The following is a 16055-nucleotide window of genomic DNA, read 5'->3' on the forward strand; positions in this document are numbered from 1 at the left end:
GTTCTGTCATTTTCCTCAGGTGTTTCTCCCTGCAGTGATTATTTAACTCTCTGACAGGAACCTCTCTGCTTTCACTTTTCATTTCACTGAGAACACAGCTGAGCTTTTATTCTGAAGGGCAGGGAGTGCTGCTGATGGCTTTTCATAAGAGAAAGGGTTTGTTTAGCTCAGACTTCCTCCACGGGCTGGACTGTGCAGCAGTTATGTGTCATTATGTTTAATATGGCAGCAGTGGGAACAGTGTGAAATTAAACTGAACAAATATGATGCAGCACACCTGTTGCTTTAGTTTAGTTTAGTTTGTTTCATTTATATCTATATCTATAGATATAAATATAGATATATAGATATAGATATAGATAACTTATTTATTTATTTACTTATTTATTTATCCATTCAACTATTTTTCCTTTTCTTTTACTTTATTTAATTTAATTTTATTTAGTTTAGTTTGTTTTATTTATTTTTATTTATTTTATTTGTTTATTCATTTATTAATCTCAATTATTTTTATTTGTATTTATTTTACTTTTATTTTAGTGTAGTTTGTTTTATTTACTCATATTTTTTATTGATTTGATTTGCTTGTTTATTTATTTATTTATTTATTTATTTATTTATTTATTCATTTATTAAATTATTTTATCTTATTATAGATTATTTTATGTTATTTTATTTAGTTTAATTTAGTTTGTTTTATTTATTCATTTATTTTTTATTGATTAATTGATTTGTTTGTTTGTTTGTTTTATTTTATTTTGTTTTGTATTATTTTGTGTTATTTGTGAGTGTTAATCCACAGGGAGTTTGTTTAAGCTGTCATCATGTTCGCCAGTCATGACTGGTATGTCATGATGATGCACACATTTCTGTGAAATCACGAGGCTGAAACTGAATTTACAGGAAGAGGACATGTAGGTGGGTGCTTTACAAAATAAGAGCCCTGTCTGTAGTACAACATCTTTGCTTTCTCTTCTTTTCTTTCTGTCTTTCTTTTACTTTTTATTTTTTTCCTCTGTTGCTGTATCTGTGTTGCTTTTCATGGCATTGGATCTTTTAAAGTTGTCTTGAATTTTTGTTTTTTCGTTGCGCCTCACGGAGAACAAACCTTCTTCTAGTTGTTTCTGTGAGAAGGGTTTCGGGTTAGTCGACCTGCGACGTCAACAAACAGCAGCAACAAGATGATTTGAAAAAAAAAAAAAAAAAAAAAAAAAAAAAAACATCCGTCTGACTTTCTTCACTATTTCATGCCTGAGGCTTTTCAACACCTTTTTGATTTAATTATTACATCACATTATAGTTTTATTGTGTTTTGCTATTTTTTTTTTTTCACTAATGATCCAGTAATTCATCGCTAATTTGCTCATCACTCAAAGCATGTTTTTGAAAGAAATCAAGTGAATTTTGTCAGGTTTTAAAGGGTTAAATGCTGTAAGAATTATATTTATTAATTTTTAAAATTGTTATCATCATTATTATTATTATCATCATCATCATTATCATTATTAACAACAATAATAATAATTATTATTATTTTGAGGTAATTTTCTTTGCTAATTTTTAATGAATGTTCAGGTAATTTCTTGCTAATTTGCTAATCATCATTTTTTCCATATCTGGGAAAGCGCTGCCTGGCCCGTTGACGCCCGTCACCATAACAACATCAGATCGGTACTGAATCGATATTGGATCACATCTCCTGAAGCTGCGCTGCTGTTCCCACCACGTCGAGTCTAAAAATTCATGTTTATTGATCTGCACTCTCAGCTGTCTCAGTGACTTTGCTCTTATTACTGCCGTGTCGTCGTTTGGCTCGTTCCTCTCAGCTCCCTGTCGCCTGCATCTGTTTTTACAAAGTTAATGACGATCTTCAGTATTCATCCGTCAATACTGCCTGATAGATAGAAACTATCCTACAGACAGTAAATATTGTTGTGATGCGGCCTAGTGATGAAATACAGAAACACCATTCTGTCATCAAACAAAAGTCAGAAGTCCTATGTTTCAGTGAAGGTTATAAAATTGGTTATAAAACTGTAAAATGAACAAAATTACAGTTTATCAGATTAACAGGATTTAAAATCTGTAAAGCTCTGCCTCGTCTTGTTAGTGTTGATTTCAACACGTGACATCGTGTCCCAACAATAGTAAGAGTCACATAATCCATATTTTAAACTCATCATATTCCAATAAATATGCGTCTTAATGCCCAGCTGTTCAGGTTGAAACACACAGTCAATGTGGCACGTTGCATTTTAGGGACTACTAAAAAACAAAAACCCCAATATCTGCCGCTCCTGCCGTCCTGACCGAGCGAGGGAAACAACGGGGGTCACAAAATAACGAGAATTTTCAAAGTTGGAAACTTTTCATGGAAATTAACAAGAATAATTGCTTTGGAATCATTGGAATAAAGCTTTCATTTTACATTTTGAATTGGACACAGGGAATATGTTTATTTTATTTAATATTGATTTTTTTTTTTTTTTTTTTTTTTTTTTTTTTTTGGTCCAGTGAAAGACTCGGTTAAAGTTCTTCTCACAAATAAAAATAAAAAATCAGATAAAATAAAATAAGTCAAAAATGTCTTTTTTTAAAATTTGCATTAATTTGTGCATGTCTGCTCATGACAAAACAAAATGTTTTTATTTATGTTTGTGTATGATAGAGGTTGTATAAATTACCCCAAATGTCCCTTTAATTTACATGGAAAGTTTCCAACATGGAATATTTCCAAAATTCCCCATCTTAACCTGCCATGGAAGGTTTCCAGAAATTTATCGGAAGTTTTCCACCTGTTTGATCGAAACAACACAGACCTGCACATTTTCTGTTCCCAGCAGGTCAAAGCAACAGGATGCTTTTTGGTTGTAGTTGTTTATTGTTTCATGTGGATTTTCTTACTCTCGTCTCTATGCGGCTGATTCTCATCCAAACAAACATTCTAAATTTCATTTCCTACGCCAACACAAGCAGATTGATCAATCTTTGAGGAAATGAAATTTGACCAATCACATTGTCCCAAATTCAGATCACATTCCCCTACCTTCTTCTAATCCTGATAAAAACACAGAGCAGCTGTTCTGGTTTGGGCCGAGTGGCTTTGTGGTGAGTTCAGGGAACTTTCAGGCTGCAGGACCTCTGGTCACCAGCAGAGGTCAGTAAAGGTCACAGAGTATCTGGTGTCCCTTTAATTTGAGCTTCACACCACTTCCTGTTTGGGCAAAGTTTTACTCTTCATTCCACTTTTTCCACCGTCATCCGGTTATAGTCATCATCAGTGTCGTGCCATGGGACCCTATTTATTAACTCCTCTGTGTGTGTGTGTGTGTGTGTGTGTGTGTGTGTGTGTGTGTGTGTGTGTGTGTGTGCACTCGGGGTGAGGTCGGGACAGCGTCTTCGACTGTCACAACACACCAAGCTCTACACGAACATCAGAGAGCCGGCGTTCCCTGCTAGCCATCGCGCAGGCCGCTGCTGTGATGAATTATTGAGCGGCCAGATGAGAAAAGAAAAAATAAAAAAAAAATAAATTAATAAAAGGCCTCCTCCCACTCCTGCTCAAAATAAAATGAAATAAATTTCCTCCCTTCTGCACAGAGATGCAAAGCGGTTAAGTCTTTCCCCGCCTCCTCCTCCTCGAACTGCACGGGATTTAAACCCAGCGAGGGAAAACGACACACACACTTCCTCAAGTTAACACACACACACACATAAATAAATAAATAAATAAAAATGTGACGACACACCAGCAGCTGCGCCCAAGGTGATCCAGTTGATTCACACCTGTTAGGAATGAAGACGTAATTAAAAGAATAGAAAAGCACAAAGTGGATCATTCAGTCATCCAGCTGCTGGAGGCTGCAGTTGTTTTTGGACTAAACAGGCGAGTTGGTGCTGAGCCCGGCTGCTGGCCCATAAACACACATGCACTGTGTGAAAATACACTCTAATTGTACTCAGACAGAGCAGAGCTGAAGCTGGGTTTTCATTATAAACTGAGAAAAATCTGAAATAACCGAAAAATCCCAAGTTTGTCTGCAGAACTGCAATAAAAGTCAGTTACAACATGCAGGAAAAAAGGCGATGTGAATATTTGTGCAGCCCCAACTTAGAACTGAGAGAACTTAGCAGAATTTATTGTCACTTTACAACCCAATTCTGTTTGGTACATTCTTGGCAAACAAGCTCAAACAGACAACAATCAGTAAAAGTAGACAAATAACACAATGAAAGAATGAGAATAAAAATATCTTAACACTCTCATAGCACTCTCTGCGAAATTTGGATGTTTCTGTTTTTCTCCACACCAAAAACAACAGACAGCCACAAAATCTGGTTTTGATCTGATACCAAGTAATACCAGACTCACCATTAAAGCTCCCAGTATTTCTGCTTATTATAAGGCGATGAATGTAGTTTCATGTGTTTTAATGTGTCATTGTTAGTGGATACTGACTGCGAAAACTAATTTTTAAATTTTATTGAAACAAAGAGCACATGTTTATTGGTGCAGAGCAATAAACTGTAACTTATAGGAAATGTGGGCACCGTGTAGAAGAGGCAGATGGAGCTGTTTGTTTGGTTGGAATTGATACTCAGAGCAAGAATTAGAATTTGTTTTATTGATATTTCTGGTATTGATCGGCTTGTGTCTGCCATCAGTGCAGATTAAATTCAGATTACGCTGACAGAGAGGGCTGTCCTCTGTCCCGCATGTTAAAATATGAAGGCAGATCTTTAATCCGATCCGTCCTCAGGTGGGGCTTCGCCTTCACAGCCCGAGAGCTTTGAGTTGAGTTGAGAGTTTGTGTTGAAATCACTGCAGTGGGAAAGTGTGTGTCGGGTTTTTTTTGTTTTTTTAGTTTTGTTTTGTTTTTGTTTTGTGGCAGATTGACCTGAATAAGCCTGAGCCAGACACCGCTGCAGGCTAAATTCTGCTCTGTCTTTCTCTCCCAAAACACTGAAATGAGAGGCGAGGCTGGCCCTTCACGCTGTGCTGGGAGTGCAGACACAGTTTTGGGTGAATTAGGAAGCTCTGCCGGCGAGAGGGAACATGATGGAGGTCTGCAGTTTATGTCCAGAGACAGACGGGGAGATGAGATTTGCTGAAACAAAAATACATCCAGTTTGGGTTACACAAACACACCGCTAACAGCGTCAGCACTATTTGTCCATCCATGCATTTTCCTGCCACTTACCTCTAGAACAGAGCCGCCCGGGCGTGCTTCACCCCTGCAGCTCCTCCAGGGGGATCCCCAGGCATGCTGGGAGACGTAGTCCCTCCAACGTATCTTGGCTTGTCCCTGGTTATGAGTTAATTAATCGTCCTCACCTGCAGGGACAGAAGTGCGTCCAGTGGGAACTGATGCAGAAAAGGCAGTGAGCCACACTTTGCATTGCACTCGTGTCTTTTACGTCACTTTGACTGTGAGTTAAGATTCACGCCGACACTAAACCAGCTTTACAGCGGTGCAGAGAAAAGTCTCAGCTGGAGTCAGCCGGCTCGTGGCATCAAGTGGCAGGTGTCTGGTTAAAGTAATCGTCTGAAATACAGTCAGTTTCATTAGATCAACATTACAGTGTTAAATACAGTCTGTTTCTCTGTACCTACAATATAGGATCTGTTTCTCCACCTGCGTTATAGTGTTGAATGCAGTCTGTCTCTAGAACTGTTATAATTTTATATAGACTCTGTTTCAGAAGTCACTCCCCTGGTGAAATGCTGTCTTGCTACTTGGTGTTTTCTCTGGCCTTATAGATATTTTATTTTATTATTATTTATTTCATTATCAGGCAAGAACTGCTACCTCCAAGGTGCAGCAGTAGAGATTGATTTTATATCACTTATACACACCTGTACATTAGCCAGCCTTTTATCTCGTGGCTGTCGTGCCGACGAGGAGCCGACACTGTAATCGACTTTGATTGGTTGTAATTGACTTTAACTCTGTCAGGCTGCCGCGGGTTAAGATATTAATTGGAAACTCGGAGACCAAAAAAACCCACCAGCAGCAATGAGCCAGTCTCCTCCTTGCACCTGTTCAGTCCGCCTGCAGAGGGCGCTGTGGCGGAGGGTCGGGGGTCTTATTGTCCTGTTACTGAGGCTCTGGACGGTGCTGGTCAGGTTCGGGTCGGGCTTGGACAGAGTTTTCTCAGGCCTCGGCAGATAATCTTAAACATTTTATTTGGTTGGTTGTTGTATTGGATCCCGGCTGGTATTTATAATTTTAAGTTCAAACCTTTCCTCTGCTCATGCTGTGGCTCACAACGCAGAGTTTCCATCTTATACCTTTAGACGATGATTTCGAGAGTGGATGGTCTTTTCTTTGGTGAGCATGGCTGGAAATTTGCAAGGTAGATATTCCACAGTCTGAGTTTCAAGGTCAAAAAGGACATTTATGATGTTTTTGAAGCTGAAAACAAATGCCCTGTTGGACAGTAAACTGTCACTAAAGCTAGCTGTAAGATTGTGCTGTGTGTAGTTATAAATGATGAATGCCAACAAAACAAGCAAGAACAGCTGCCCCGGCTCATGGCTGACTACTTTTTACATACAGGGTCCAAAATGAACACCATTCACCTGCCAAATGTGGGTACATTTACATTGCTGTGTGTTTTTTTTTTTTTTTTTATGTGGACCAGCTGAGACTAAAGTGACCCTCATTGCCCACCATACTTATTATGATATCATGATGTCTCTGTTTTTTGACATAAGAAACATCTGCATTACATATTATTAGTGATGTGGCACATATCTGATGATAAGCCACTAAAAAGAAAACATGAACATGATGCAGGAGCCTGAGATCATGAAGCTAAAACATGAAGCTCAAAGGTATGTAAATAGCTCATGATGCAGTTCCATGGCTGTTCATAAATGTGTTTGACTGGGAAATTTTCTCAGCAGAAAAGTTCATTTTGGACTCTGCATGTTTGTCACTATTTCAGACATTGGGGAGCTCCCTGCCGTCATAAATGCTCTCGCCCATATTGATCACTAATCAGTAATCCCGTCTAGCTGCTGCTGGTGAAAAATACATTATCCATGGAGGAAGGATGATAAGGAATGGACAGATGTTCTGACTAGCTGGCTCATTTCTAGTTTGGACAAAATATTCTTGGCTGCAGTGGTGCTCGGGTTCAAAATGCCAGCCCGGATTCAGACTCTAATCCCGACCGTGTGTCCGAACCGCCTCAGCCGGCTCAGCTCAGCGTGGAGGAGCAGCGGCGTGACGACCCAGCTCCTCCCAGACTCTTGAACTCCCCGGCAGCCGGCTTCCCTGTGGACAAATCGCATCTCGGCGGCTTATATCCACAATCTCATTCTTTCAGTCACGACCCGAAACTTCGTGACTTTTCGGTGACCACTGGAACGAAGACGGGGCTGGAGCACCGAGAGCTCTGCCGTGCGGCTCGCCTCTCCTCGCCGACGGCCCCGACACGGCTCCGCATCAGCCCCCTAATCCTTCTTTAGCCTCCCCTCTCTGAGGAAAAGACCCTGAGGTACCTGACCCCGTCCAGCTGGGCACGCCACGGGCCGCCGTCCTTCGTGACAAACACAACTTCCTGACTACGCCGGCTGCAAGACCGCTCCGCCGCTCATCGTGCATCACGGCCCGGTGAAGCCTGAGCATGTCAGCGTTACAGCGTGTGAACGAACAGTACTGTGGATTTTTAGGGTGTGTGAAGTTGTAGCGACAGATTATAGTCAGATAAAGTGAATGCAGAAAACGTACAAGATGGAAATATACTGAAGTATGACCTGCACGGTGCAAGAAGACGTAGAAAAATAATTAAAAAAAACAATATATATGCATCATGTAACAATCAGAATGATATAATGGGACTAATCAGAGCAATTAATGTTAATTTACAGCAAATATGCATGCATGATGTGCAAAATGCATGCCGTTTTCACATCAACAAGTCCACAGATGGTCGTGCCTTAGATGCAGAACGTGCCCTCCATGTAAATGTGCATCGTAAGGAGCGATGCATCTTTTCCATACATTCACTTAACCGATATTGATGACACATTCAGGAGAGAGACGCCAGAAAGGAGGGCGAGGCGAAGGCGAGTCAACTGTTTTTGTGAAGCGTTTGAAGCGCTTTGCTCTCCTGCGAGAGGCGAAGAGACACATGAGTTTGTTTAATGTGTTTTAGCAGGAGAACAAGAGGCGAGGGAGAGAGGAGGAGGAGGAGAGGCGGGTGACGGCGGACGGCAGAGGTTCTTAAAACAGCCGACTGCTGTGTGAGCGGTGAAGGGGAAGAGAGAGGCAGTCAGATGCAAAGACTCCACCGACAAAATTGGACACAGTTGCAGTGGGAGAGCGAGATTTGTCTGTGTTGGAGGGCAGAAACCCCGACGGATATAACAAGCTGAACAGAGGGAGGGAGCCCTGCAGGCAGCGTTACTGGGGTTTTATCATTATATATTTATTTTTACAGGTACTTGAATTTTTCTTTTACTCTTAGTCATCTCTGCAGTCAGATTTTAGTCATTTATTTTACATTAATCTCAGTCCACTTTTAGTCAGAGGCGCTTGAAATAATTCTAGTCCTCATGGTCGTTTTGAATAAAATCATCCAAATCTTAAAGCTGCTTTGCATTATGGGTAGATCATGAAGACGATGTCATTACTGGGCGCGGCCATAATGAATACAGCCTCCACTGATTGGCCAAATGGTGAAACCACATTAGGAGCAAAGTCACTGAGGATTCTGGTTGTTTCAGCGATACACCGTGTTTGTTTGCTTCTTTCTTTCTTCCCCAAAGTTTCAAAATGAACATTTATTTTCGTTACCCACCGCTGCTCATATTGACTGAATTAGTGGAACCATGTAGAATTTTCATTTTCTTTCTTTCTTTATTCGTGTATTTATTGGTTTATTTAAATCCTCCGGGTGTTGCAGATGTTGAACCAGGATGACGTTTGGATTATGTGGCGTTTTGATCTGATGCATCCTTTTTTGCAGTGGATGTTACCTTTTTTTTTTTTTTTTTTTCCTTTTTTTCATTTTCTCCGTGGAATCGTCCTCAGCCGACGTGGTTAGATCTGACGTGAGACGGAGGACACGCGACTCGACAAGTTGTTGAGGGGGGAAAAAAACAAAACAAACAAACAAAAAAAAAGCACATTGTCAGGTTTACGGTGATGAAACCTGCAGACACCTTGAAGGCAGCGCGGCTGATGCCACTGATATGCAAAGCGAGCGGGTGACATCATCTGGCCCGATGACAGGCTCACAGCCACATAAAATAAAAACACGGCGTTCAAACCAGGAAAATCCCTGCCAGGTATGAATGTTATTGTGTGTTAGAGAGAGGGAGAGAGAGAGAGAGAGGAAGGGAAGAAGAAGAAAGAGTGGAGGCAGGAAGCAGACTGTCAGAAGTAGGTCAACTCTCTGCAGCGATAATAAACAACAACAAGCAGCACACACACATCCAGTGTCTCTCTCTCTCTCTCTCTCTCTCTTTTTCTTGATGCGACAAAATCTCTCACTTTTCGTCTTCTCTCTCTCTCTCTCTCTCTCTCTCTCTCTCTCTCTCTCTCTGTCCCTCTGTGTGTGTGTGTGTGTGTGTGTGTGTGTGTGTGTCTATTAAAAATAACTCTTTCCCAATGGATGCCAGCCAAACTAACAGTACGTCAGTGCTGACGGTGTGTGTGTGTGTGTGTGTGTGGAGGCAGGCTGTCAACTGCGTGGAGCTGAAAAGGTTTCTGATGAATAAGTGATCACGGAAATCTCCTCTCCTCTTCCTCTTGTCCTCCTCTCCTCTCCTCTCCTCTCCTTTCCTTTCCTCCCTCCTCTCTCCTTTCCTTTTGTCTGTTCTTCCTCTTCGTCCCCCTCCTCCCCTTCCTCCTCATCCTTCCTCCTCCTCTCTTCTCATCTCCCTCCGATCACATGGAGAATTCCCTCTGAAGTTCCAGTGACGAGAAACACACTCAAACACACACACACACACACACACAGATTGCACACACACAATGACAAGAAAAATGTCAGAAAAAGGTCTCTCTCTCTCTCTCTCTCTCTCTCTCTCTCTCTCTCTCGCTCATTGTGGCATCATCAAAACTCCTTCCAGCTGGAAACTTGTTTATATAATCGTCTCTAATAGTCTTGATAGAGTTGCGAAGTGGGCGGAGCCACGGGTTTCACCACACAGAGTCAAAATGTGAGTTTGTGGTTGAAGCAGCCGCCTTATAATGTTCTGCTTCTCAACATTCAGAAACCACACAGCTGATGATTGGCTGTGGAAAGCAAAACGTTTCCCCGCTTAGGGACTATTTTCCCTGGTGGAGGAGGAGGAGGAGGAGGAGGAGGAGGAGGAGGAGGAGGAGGAGGAGGAGGAGGAGGGAGCGTTTCAGTGTGAAAAAGTCCTGAAAAGCCAACAGTGCTACTGCTTTTAGGAAAACTCATGTGGAGGACTTTATTTCGCTGATGGAAAACTGGAGTGAAGAAAGTGTGAAGTCTAAGGAAGTTCATGTTCATATTGTAGTGGAATGAAAATACAAAGTGGAATGAAATACGAAGTAAGCCGGGTTTTAGGAATATGTTATGTCCATCCCAGAGAAGTGTTCACACTTTCTGAGAAATCACATTTTTCTCTCATTTCAGTCATAAATCCATAAATTTCTTGCAGGCTTATGGCTTCAGGTTGAACTGCCTGATTCAGATGAGTTGAAAATTTGATTAAATGCGTAAATCATAATCTGTAGTTGTTTATTACATGTTAAGTGGTAAGCAGCGCTGTTTGTATAGGTGTTGTATAAAAGCAGCGTCACTCTGGAGGTTGTGCTGTTATCCTGAATATCAGCACTCGGCCCGCTGACATTCAGGATAACAGCACAACACCGAGTGGGATGTCACTTCAGTATTCAGGTGTTTTTCTGTTCACTGTCCTGCCAACCAAACCTGATTTTTCCGGCTGGAGCAGGATCTCTGAGTCACAGCCGGGACGGTGAAAAGTGCGGAGACTGAGCGGCCTTTGGTCAGCAAATTGGCATTCGCTGTTGGTTTTGTGGAGTCAAGTACTGAAAGAAATTATTAGTATTGTGTTGAACATTATTTATTAATGGAGACTCCTTGTATTTCATTCTTTTTCACTTTACTCAAAGTGCAGTTTGTGTGAAAAATGATATCTGGTACTTTTTCTTTATTCTAGCGAGGTGCTGGCGTTCAGCCTCCTTTAATACCTTCTCTCCTCCCCTCCTTCCCTCCTCCTCCTCCTCTTCCTCTCCCGCCATCTCACCTTTAAACGAACCGAAACCTCGTTTGCTGTCAGCGCTCGTCATCGGGCGGCCAGATCCGCGTAATGAATCGTTTTATTACACACGACCACCGTGCGTAAATCTGATCCACTGCACTTTTATTAGTTTGGTCTTTAATCCCAGATGACCGTCGGAGAGAGAGAGAGCGAGCAAGAGAGAGAGGGAGAGAGAGAGAGGATGATAGAGCGAGCCTGCTGGCTAATGCAGGAACTTCAAGGTCACTCTGCACTTCTGTTTCTCCACATCAGAGCGAGCGTCGGCCATAATGAGGCCGGGTCCGTCGGGCAGAATCGTAGAAAATTAAACCAATAGTCGTTTTCGGTGAGGCAGCAGAAGACGCCTCAGTGTGTCTTTCCATCTGTCTGCAGTTTATTAGCCTTCATGGGTTTTGTAGGGAGTGTGGAAAAAAAAAAAAAAAAAAAAAAACGAGAAAGATCACTATCATTTCTTTAATCTGATTTTTAATGTCTGCTTTGGGATTTCACAGCAGCCAAAATGTAAATGTTGCTATACTGGGACGGGTCCAACTGATACCGTTTTTTTGTTGTTGTTGTTGTTGTTGTTGTTTTCAACTTCTTTCAACATTTTTTAATTTAAATATTTAATTTGACCGCTTCTGTACCCCCCAAAAATTTTAGAATATTATCTTCCAGTGTTTTAAAGCAGAAATGCAAAAAAATGTATATATATAGTAAACAGGCTGATATTTTTGGATCAAACTCAGCAGTTGCTGATATGTTGAGCGACATTCACTGTCATTAATCTCATCATGCCAGAAACTGTAAGCATTTTTTCCTGTTTTCCTGCAGAATTTTCTTCTCCTAAACAATATTTAGACCACCAAACTGTTGATGTATTTTGAAAGTAGAAGCTTTTTAAACTAAATCATTGCTGGACAACCGGACAAGTTAATATCAGATTATTTAATAACAGGACAGTACTGATGTGATATATCAGTCCAACCATGCAACTAACCATCATGCAAGAGCCCTGCTGGCTTCTGAAAAGGAAGTTAGACGATTAAGAGTCAAAGTTCAACCCTCCATGAACTTTGGGAAATTTTATAAAGGAAAAGAAACAGAAATCCCCATTTCACTCCAAACTGTCCCAGCAGCACGTGTCTTTGGTCGAATGGCTGCTGACATAAAAGTAAAATAACCCGCCTCTGAGCTGTGATTGGAGCTCCTGGTGACCTGAGGATGTTTTCTCACGCAGCAGCAGGACGGACGCCGCCAAGAATGTCTTTGGTCCATCAAATCCTTCACTTTCCCGCTGATCAATCCGTTTATCGTCCACCCCCTGCTGAGTGCAACAGGTGGTTATGTTCATTTCAAAACTCAAACTTCAAACAAATGCAGTCCTTGACATTAAATTATTAATCACTTTCAGTATTATGACTTAATATTGACTCGGTATTATGAAATAATGAAAATTAAGGCCTAGTAATTCTAACAAACAGCCTTGACAAGCCCAAAAGGCTGAGACCTTTTCAAAATGCAAGGCGAAACTCAGCATTCAGTGGCAAAGATGTTTCTGTGTGAACATTTTCCTACAAAATAAAAGCAGTTTGTTGGAGATTATTCCACATCTGACAGATGATAAAACTCTGAAATATAAACGTATAGCAGAAATGATGATTAAGTTTCTCAGATAGGACAAGGCTGCATTGACTTTTTTCAAGGATACAAGAGTACTACACCACACACACACACACACACACACACACACACACACACACACATACACACACACACACACACACAAACACAAAAAAGCAGCACACAAGCAAACATGCACGCACCACCCACACACACATCATTAGACGACTCACGTATCATATAGATGTACACACACACACAATACTGGAGTACTCGAGCATCAAATACACGCACACACACACACACACACTCACACACAGAGCGAACATCGGCGTATTGATCTCAGGCTGTTCTGTGGCCCTCGCTTTGTTTCTCTAAACCGAGAAGAGCTGCAGAAAATCAAATCAGCGCCGATCAGAATAGAAAAGCGGCGGAGCCCCGCTGAGCGCCGCCTCGCCGCCCCAAACAGCTGAAGTGGTTGATTTGTTGTTTTGCTGTTGTTGATGTTTTTCTTGGCGTGCCGCAGAGCGGAGAGAGCCCCGGCCTCCCGACAGGCCGGTCGTGTTGTTTGGCCAACAGTATCGACGGCGGGCCGGCCTCGTGTCACGTCCCAGTCTGAGTCTGTCGCCGCAAACACAGGAGAACACCTCTCCATTTTAAATATCCTCATCGTGATACTGACATTTATCTCCTTATTTGATTACACGGCTTTATATCTGCTGTGTGATTGGTTATCAAACGTCCTTATGGGGCCACGACTGCAGGAATTTTCAAAGTAAGTGTCCCCAGCGGGAATTAAACCTAACCTTCGTTGTGTTAGTGCCTTGCTGTATTCATCAGGGCTGGACCGATACGATGCAGTTAATATTAATCCAGCACACCGAGAACAGATATACAGCGCCAATATGAATTTGTCGTAAATTTGAAAACCTCAGTGTCAAAATTTACATTGTTAGGAAAAACCTAAATTTGGATTTACAAATGTTTAATTAACATTATTATATTAGAAAAGGATTTGCCAAAAAAAAGCAAAAAAAAAAAAAAAAAAAAATTAGAAAACTATCCAAAAATAGCCAAAAAAAAAAACATGAATTGTGACGTCCATGGAAGGTTAAACAGTATTAAAAGTTTTTTTATTTTATTTTTAAATGACAAAAACTCATTAACAAATAGTAAAGAATTAAAAACAAACCAGAGACCCTGGAGCTGCCACTCACATCTTATATCTATGGAAACTGGAATTGTTAGGCATCAAATGACCGACTGGTACCATGAAATAGTAGATAAATTAATGGAGATAAATAAATACATGTAAAGCCAGGAGATATAATGTTAATTGAATTCAGTTTGATTCCCTGAAACAACAAAAAAAGCTCTATGGTTTCGTGGTTGAGTGACTCCCCAGAGAAACATCAGGCTGTAATGTAATGTAGAACGCTTGGCTCTGTGACGCTGCCCGCCAAGAGTTAACAAAGAAAAAAGGTGGTGCACACGCTTCTCAGCCCAAACAAACCAATTAATTTCAGAAATTAAACCGAGCCGAACGCCTCAGGTTTGGACATAAGGCCCGACGCTGTAATGAAGCATCTGATTCATATTTGGCTGCTGATTTCCTCCAGAAGAAAAAAAAAAGAAAAACATCCACAGAGCGGCCGTCAGTACCTGCATGACAAAAAGGATGAGAGGAAACACAGAAGGTGATTTTATTAGTTTGTAAATCAGCGGCTGCTCAGGTGATTCTGCTGTCTTCTGTCAGGAGCCACGTTGCAGAGGGAAAGGTGGCGTCACGACTGCAGTGAAGCCACGCCCCCTTTACTTAATGTTATGACCCTAGGACACACCCCTTCTGACAGATGGGCGGGGAAAGTTGGTTGGTGCCACCTTGACTCATGACCCACCTGCCCACTGGGCCTCATGATGTCACCTGAACACATTTAGAAACTACAGTCCTTTCCACCAGTGGCCACGCCCACTTCAAGCAGATTAGCTGGAAATGTCAATCACTTCTTTGTTGACCCATTTAATTTTTCTGACTTTGTTCAGCAAGGCGATGTGTTTTAAGGGCTGGGGAAGATTCACCCTTTTTTTTTTTTTTTTAATGGAAATACGGCTGCAGCCACATGAACGTTTTTTCTGTTTTGTTTGTTTTGTGAAAGACTTCCGGTCACTGGCTGCCTCACTCACTTTTCATCACAGCCGCTAACACAACAAATGATTGATTTTTTTTTTTTTTTTTTTTTTTTTTTTTGGAAGTGCTATCACAGCATCATCAAATTAGCATTAAGCTAGTCAGCAGGGATGTGATCAAATGGAGGTACGGCACCAAAAAAAAAGGAGGTTTGACCAACTGTTTACCTCCACGTTCCAAAATGAAGTAGATACAAGAGAAGCCTGACCGCTGCTGCAGGCAAAAATAATCCCACAGCGGCTGTCTTCATTTTACATCACACTGGGTGAAGAAACTCTACCCAGAAGAGGAAATCTACCCGGCCGCGCCCTGTTGTTGTGTACAAACGTGCACATCATAAGAAGGATGAAGAACTGGACAAACAGTTTTTCGATTGTCATATATTCCACAGTGATGACAGCTTCTGAAAAAAAGTGGGAGTAGAGAAACAGAAACAGAGTTAACCGGATTTCCTCCAGAGAGCTGTGCAGAGTTTCCCGAAAGCCCCTCCTGCCTCGGAGGCTGACGTCACGCCGCGCTCGCTGGAGAGAGGAGGCGCCCGTTTGATATGTCACGGAAAGAAGACGTATCTCTCGCCGTTTGGCCGACGGCTTTGATGGCAGCCGCGGCAAACGTGGCGTGACAGCCCGAGCCCGCGTGCCGTCTCTGCGGCTTCGTTTCCTCTCTGAGTCGAGCTGGAAGGAGATGAAAAACAGATTTTTAGTGTGTTAGTGGAGAAACTCCTGCAGCTGATGCCGACGTCAGTCTGGGACCGACACTGATACTGCCATGCTGCTGAATCTTCTATCAGCGTTTATTATTAATCATTATAATTGATGATATGGGGGAGGAAATAATTTCACTGCACTTTTGGCACCTTATGTCAACAATTTGATGATTTCTGACAGCAGTGGACCTCATTGATAAGGTGAAAGTAAATAAAATATTGGGTTAAACTATTTAAACTTGTATCTCATCATATGCCAAAAAAAAAAAAAAAAACATGATAAACTGTCT

The 16055-nt window shown here is 41.5% G+C and overlaps 1 protein-coding gene across 1 annotated transcript in view; it reads left to right on the forward strand.

The window, feature by feature from the left end:
• The window catches only part of lyrm4b (LYR motif containing 4), a 57566-nt gene that overhangs the window by 716 nt on the left and 40795 nt on the right, over window positions 1–16055 (forward strand). The window lies entirely within an intron of this gene.

This window comes from Myripristis murdjan, chromosome 20 (assembly GCF_902150065.1).
Source record: "Myripristis murdjan chromosome 20, fMyrMur1.1, whole genome shotgun sequence".
Lineage (NCBI taxonomy): Eukaryota > Metazoa > Chordata > Actinopteri > Holocentriformes > Holocentridae > Myripristis > Myripristis murdjan.